General features: G+C 51.1%; 12 non-coding genes across 12 annotated transcripts; 8 read left to right on the plus strand and 4 right to left on the minus strand.

Annotated features, from left to right (window-relative positions):
• The first annotated feature begins 80 nt into the window (after positions 1-80).
• Positions 81-199, plus strand: LOC131477301 (5S ribosomal RNA). Its single transcript, XR_009243646.1, has one exon. It is a non-coding gene; the product is annotated as a 5S ribosomal RNA (ribosomal RNA).
• Positions 200-505: 306 nt separating this feature from the next.
• LOC131477492 (5S ribosomal RNA) lies at positions 506-624 on the plus strand. Its single transcript, XR_009243827.1, has one exon. It is a non-coding gene; the product is annotated as a 5S ribosomal RNA (ribosomal RNA).
• Positions 625-748: 124 nt separating this feature from the next.
• LOC131442645 (U2 spliceosomal RNA) lies at positions 749-941 on the minus strand. The gene has a single exon (XR_009233212.1). It is a non-coding gene; the product is annotated as a U2 spliceosomal RNA (small nuclear RNA).
• Positions 942-1,249: 308 nt separating this feature from the next.
• Positions 1,250-1,368, plus strand: LOC131443008 (5S ribosomal RNA). Its single transcript, XR_009233547.1, has one exon. It is a non-coding gene; the product is annotated as a 5S ribosomal RNA (ribosomal RNA).
• A 129-nt stretch (positions 1,369-1,497) lies between these two features.
• Positions 1,498-1,690, minus strand: LOC131442854 (U2 spliceosomal RNA). The gene has a single exon (XR_009233412.1). It is a non-coding gene; the product is annotated as a U2 spliceosomal RNA (small nuclear RNA).
• A 305-nt stretch (positions 1,691-1,995) lies between these two features.
• LOC131443009 (5S ribosomal RNA) lies at positions 1,996-2,114 on the plus strand. The gene has a single exon (XR_009233548.1). It is a non-coding gene; the product is annotated as a 5S ribosomal RNA (ribosomal RNA).
• A 296-nt stretch (positions 2,115-2,410) lies between these two features.
• LOC131443010 (5S ribosomal RNA) lies at positions 2,411-2,529 on the plus strand. The gene has a single exon (XR_009233549.1). It is a non-coding gene; the product is annotated as a 5S ribosomal RNA (ribosomal RNA).
• A 124-nt stretch (positions 2,530-2,653) lies between these two features.
• LOC131442826 (U2 spliceosomal RNA) lies at positions 2,654-2,846 on the minus strand. The gene has a single exon (XR_009233386.1). It is a non-coding gene; the product is annotated as a U2 spliceosomal RNA (small nuclear RNA).
• A 305-nt stretch (positions 2,847-3,151) lies between these two features.
• LOC131477152 (5S ribosomal RNA) lies at positions 3,152-3,270 on the plus strand. Its single transcript, XR_009243503.1, has one exon. It is a non-coding gene; the product is annotated as a 5S ribosomal RNA (ribosomal RNA).
• Positions 3,271-3,879: 609 nt separating this feature from the next.
• LOC131443011 (5S ribosomal RNA) lies at positions 3,880-3,998 on the plus strand. The gene has a single exon (XR_009233550.1). It is a non-coding gene; the product is annotated as a 5S ribosomal RNA (ribosomal RNA).
• A 118-nt stretch (positions 3,999-4,116) lies between these two features.
• On the minus strand, positions 4,117-4,309 carry LOC131442855 (U2 spliceosomal RNA). Its single transcript, XR_009233413.1, has one exon. It is a non-coding gene; the product is annotated as a U2 spliceosomal RNA (small nuclear RNA).
• Positions 4,310-4,614: 305 nt separating this feature from the next.
• LOC131443012 (5S ribosomal RNA) lies at positions 4,615-4,733 on the plus strand. Its single transcript, XR_009233551.1, has one exon. It is a non-coding gene; the product is annotated as a 5S ribosomal RNA (ribosomal RNA).
• Positions 4,734-5,000: the final 267 nt, after the last annotated feature.

The raw sequence follows: 5,000 nt of genomic DNA on the forward strand, positions 1-5,000 counted from the left end.
GAAAGGCTGACTTTTGAGCTCCTCCACGAGCAGGGGGCCTTGCCTAGTCTATAAAAGGAGTCTGTGTCCCCAGCCCGTCGGCTTACGGCCATACCACCCTGAGCACGCCCGATCTCGTCTGATCTCGGAAGCTAAGCAGGGTCGGGCCTGTTTAGTACTTGGATGGGAGACCGCCTGGGAATACCAGGTGCTGTAAGCTTTTACACTGCTGCTTCCTTACAAGAAACATGGGCTTGCAATTACGTTGACGCACGGGCACACGTTAACGTCCTTCTAGTTTCAGCCTTGGATGTCGCTCTGCAAGCACGTGAGAAGCACGTAAGCTGCTGGAGATGGGCAGCAGCTTACCCATCTCGGTGTAGCTTCCTAATACTGGAATATAGTGTAGCAGGTAGTGGAGATAAAGGCTCAAGTGCAGTGTGTTCGAAAGGCTGACTTTTGAGCTCCTCCACGAGCAGGGGGCCTTGCCTAGTCTATAAAAGGAGTCTGTGTCCCCAGCCCGTCGGCCTACGGCCATACCACCCTGAGCACGCCCGATCTCGTCTGATCTCGGAAGCTAAGCAGGGTCGGGCCTGGTTAGTACTTGGATGGGAGACCGCCTGGGAATACCAGGTGCTGTAAGCTTTTACACTGCTGCTTCCTTACAAGAAACATGGGCTTGCAATTACGTTGACGCACGGGCACGGGCACAGGCACACGTTAACGTCCTTCTAGTTCCAGCCTTGCTTTGGTTTTCACAGAAAAAAGAGAATTGTGCACAGTTCCTGGTGGCACTGCAATGCCAGGTCAATGCAAGGAGTGAAGAGAGCAAGCCCCAGTTTTCACCTCCCAATGCTCAAAAATGCATTTAATATTTAATCCCCATATAGAGAACATATCAGATATTAAACTGATAAGAACAGATACTACACTTGATCTTAGCCAAAAGGCCGAGAAGCGATGGTCCACAAGTGTCTGGGGCCAACTCAAGATCTTGGCACACAAGTTACTTGTTGTGGTGCCATGTTTTTTAAGTGCGCATAACAAAGGCTGCTGCTGATCACCTCCGCCCCAAGGTGATCTTAGTGCACCTCTGAGCCTTGACGGACAGCTGCTTGACATTTGACACACTCAAAGGGCGCGGCCATACAGCAAAGCCCACCAAAAACAACTTAAACTCTTGAACGTTCGAAAGGCTGACCTTTGAGCTCCTCCACGAGCAGGGGGCCTTGCCTAGTCTATAAAAGGAGTCTGTGTCCCCAGCCCGTCGGCTTACGGCCATACCACCCTGAGCACGCCCGATCTCGTCTGATCTCGGAAGCTAAGCAGGGTCGGGCCTGGTTAGTACTTGGATGGGAGACCGCCTGGGAATACCAGGTGCTGTAAGCTTTTACACTGCTGCTTCCTTACAAGAAACATGGGCTTGCAATTACGTTGACGCACGGGCACGGGCACGGAACAGGCACACGTTAACGTCCTTCTAGTTCCAGCCTTGCTTTGGTTTTCACAGAAAAAAGAGAATGGTGCACCGTTCCTGGTGGCACTGCAATGCCAGGTCAATGCAAGGAGTGAAGAGAGCAAGCCCCAGTTTGCACCTCCCAATGCTCAAAAATGCATTTAATATTTAATCCCCATATAGAGGACATATCAGATATTAAACTGATAAGAAAAGATACTACACTTGATCTTAGACAAAAGGCCGAGAAGCGATGGCCCACAAGTGTCTGGGGCCAACTCAAGATCTTGGCACACAAGTTTCTTGTTGTGGTGCCATGTTTTTTAAGTGCGCATAAGAAAGGCTGCTGCTGATCTCCGCCCCAAGGTGATCTAAGTGCACCTCTGAGCCTTGACGGACAGCTGCTTGACATTTGACACACTCAAAGGGCGCGGCCATACAGCAAAGCCCACCAAAAACAACTTAAACTCTTGAACGTTCGAAAGGCTGACTTTTGAGCTCCTCCACGAGCAGGGGGCCTTGCCTAGTCTATAAAAGGAGTCTGTGTCCCCAGCCCGTCAGCTTACGGCCATACCACCCTGAGCACGCCCGATCTCGTCTGATCTCGGAAGCTAAGCAGGGTCGGGCCTGGTTAGTACTTGGATGGGAGACCGCCTGGGAATACCAGGTGCTGTAAGCTTTTACACTGCTGCTTCCTTACAAGAAACATGGGCTTGCAATTACGTTGACGCACGGGCACACGTTAACGTCCTTCTAGTTTCAGCCTTGGATGTTGCTCTGCAAGCACGTGAGAAGCTTGGAGATGGGCAGCAGCTTACCCATCTCGATGTAGCTTCCTAATACTGGAATATAGTGTAGCAGGTAGTGGAGATAAAGGCTCAAGTGCAGTGTGTTCGAAAGGCTGACTTTTGAGCTCCTCCACGAGCAGGGGGCCTTGCCTAGTCTATAAAAGGAGTCTGTGTCCCCAGCCCGTCGGCTTACGGCCATACCACCCTGAGCACGCCCGATCTCGTCTGATCTCGGAAGCTAAGCAGGGTCGGGCCTGGTTAGTACTTGGATGGGAGACCGCCTGGGAATACCAGGTGCTGTAAGCTTTTACACTGCTGCTTCCTTACAAGAAACATGGGCTTGCAATTACGTTGACGCACGGGCACGGGCACAGGCACACGTTAACGTCCTTCTAGTTCCAGCCTTGCTTTGGTTTTCACAGAAAAAAGAGAATGGTGCACCGTTCCTGGTGGCACTGCAATGCCAGGTCAATGCAAGGAGTGAAGAGAGCAAGCCCCAGTTTGCACCTCCCAATGCTCAAAAATGCATTTAATATTTAATCCCCATATAGAGGACATATCAGATATTAAACTGATGGGAACAGATACTACACTTGATCTTAGCCAAAAGGCCGAGAAGCGATGGCCCACAAGTGTCTGGGGCCAACTCAAGATCTTGGCACACAAGTTTCTTGTTGTGGTGCCATGTTTTTTAAGTGCGCATAACAAAGGCTGCTGCTGATCTCCGCCCCAAGGTGATCTAAGTGCACCTCTGAGCCTTGACGGACAGCTGCTTGACATTTGACACACTCAAAGGGCGCGGCCATACAGCAAAGCCCACCAAAAACAACTTAAACTCTTGAACGTTCGAAAGGCTGACTTTTGAGCTCCTCCACGAGCAGGGGGCCTTGCCTAGTCTATAAAAGGAGTCTGTGTCCCCAGCCCGTCAGCTTACGGCCATACCACCCTGAGCACGCCCGATCTCGTCTGATCTCGGAAGCTAAGCAGGGTCGGGCCTGGTAAGTACTTGGATGGGAGACCGCCTGGGAATACCAGGTGCTGTAAGCTTTTACACTGCTGCTTCCTTACAAGAAACATGGGCTTGCAATTACGTTGACGCACGGGCACACGTTAACGTCCTTCTAGTTTCAGCCTTGGATGTCGCTCTGCAAGCACGTGAGAAGCTTGGAGATGGGCAGCAGCTTACCCATCTCGATGTAGCTTCCTAATACTGGAATATAGTGTAGCAGGTAGTGGAGATAAAGGCTCAAGTGCAGTGTGTTCGAAAGGCGGACTTTTGAGCTCCTCCACGAGCAGGGGGCCTTGCCTAGTCTATAAAAGGAGTCTGTGTCCCCAGCCCGTCGGCTTACGGCCATACCACCCTGAGCACGCCCGATCTTACAAGAAACATGGGCTTGCAATTACGTTGACGCACGGGCACACGTTAACGTCCTTCTAGTTTCAGCCTTGGATGTCGCTCTGCAAGCACGTGAGAAGCTTGGAGATGGGCAGCAGCTTACCCATCTCGATGTAGCTTCCTAATACTGGAATATAGTGTAGCAGGTAGTGGAGATAAAGGCTCAAGTGCAGTGTGTTCGAAAGGCTGACTTTTGAGCTCCTCCACGAGCAGGGGGCCTTGCCTAGTCTATAAAAGGAGTCTGTGTCCCCAGCCCGTCAGCTTACGGCCATACCACCCTGAGCACGCCCGATCTCGTCTGATCTCGGAAGCTAAGCAGGGTCGGGCCTGGTTAGTACTTGGATGGGAGACCGCCTGGGAATACCAGGTGCTGTAAGCTTTTACACTGCTGCTTCCTTACAAGAAACATGGGCTTGCAATTACGTTGACGCACGGGCACAGGCACACGTTAACGTCCTTCTAGTTCCAGCCTTGCTTTGGTTTTCACAGAAAAAAGAGAATGGTGCACCGTTCCTGGTGGCACTGCAATGCCAGGTCAATGCAAGGAGTGAAGAGAGCAAGCCCCAGTTTGCACCTCCCAATGCTCAAAAATGCATTTAATATTTAATCCCCATATAGAGGACATATCAGATATTAAACTGATAAGAAAAGATACTACACTTGATCTTAGACAAAAGGCCGAGAAGCGATGGCCCACAAGTGTCTGGGGCCAACTCAAGATCTTGGCACACAAGTTTCTTGTTGTGGTGCCATGTTTTTTAAGTGCGCATAAGAAAGGCTGCTGCTGATCTCCGCCCCAAGGTGATCTAAGTGCACCTCTGAGCCTTGACGGACAGCTGCTTGACATTTGACACACTCAAAGGGCGCGGCCATACAGCAAAGCCCACCAAAAACAACTTAAACTCTTGAACGTTCGAAAGGCTGACTTTTGAGCTCCTCCACGAGCAGGGGGCCTTGCCTAGTCTATAAAAGGAGTCTGTGTCCCCAGCCCGTCAGCTTACGGCCATACCACCCTGAGCACGCCCGATCTCGTCTGATCTCGGAAGCTAAGCAGGGTCGGGCCTGGTTAGTACTTGGATGGGAGACCGCCTGGGAATACCAGGTGCTGTAAGCTTTTACACTGCTGCTTCCTTACAAGAAACATGGGCTTGCAATTACGTTGACGCACGGGCACACGTTAACGTCCTTCTAGTTTCAGCCTTGGATGTTGCTCTGCAAGCACGTGAGAAGCTTGGAGATGGGCAGCAGCTTACCCATCTCGATGTAGCTTCCTAATACTGGAATATAGTGTAGCAGGTAGTGGAGATAAAGGCTCAAGTGCAGTGTGTTCGAAAGGCTGACTTTTGAGCTCCTCCACGAGCAGGGGGCCTTGCCTAGTCTA

The sequence above is a fragment of the Solea solea genome, chromosome 16, assembly GCF_958295425.1.
Source record: "Solea solea chromosome 16, fSolSol10.1, whole genome shotgun sequence".
Lineage (NCBI taxonomy): Eukaryota > Metazoa > Chordata > Actinopteri > Pleuronectiformes > Soleidae > Solea > Solea solea.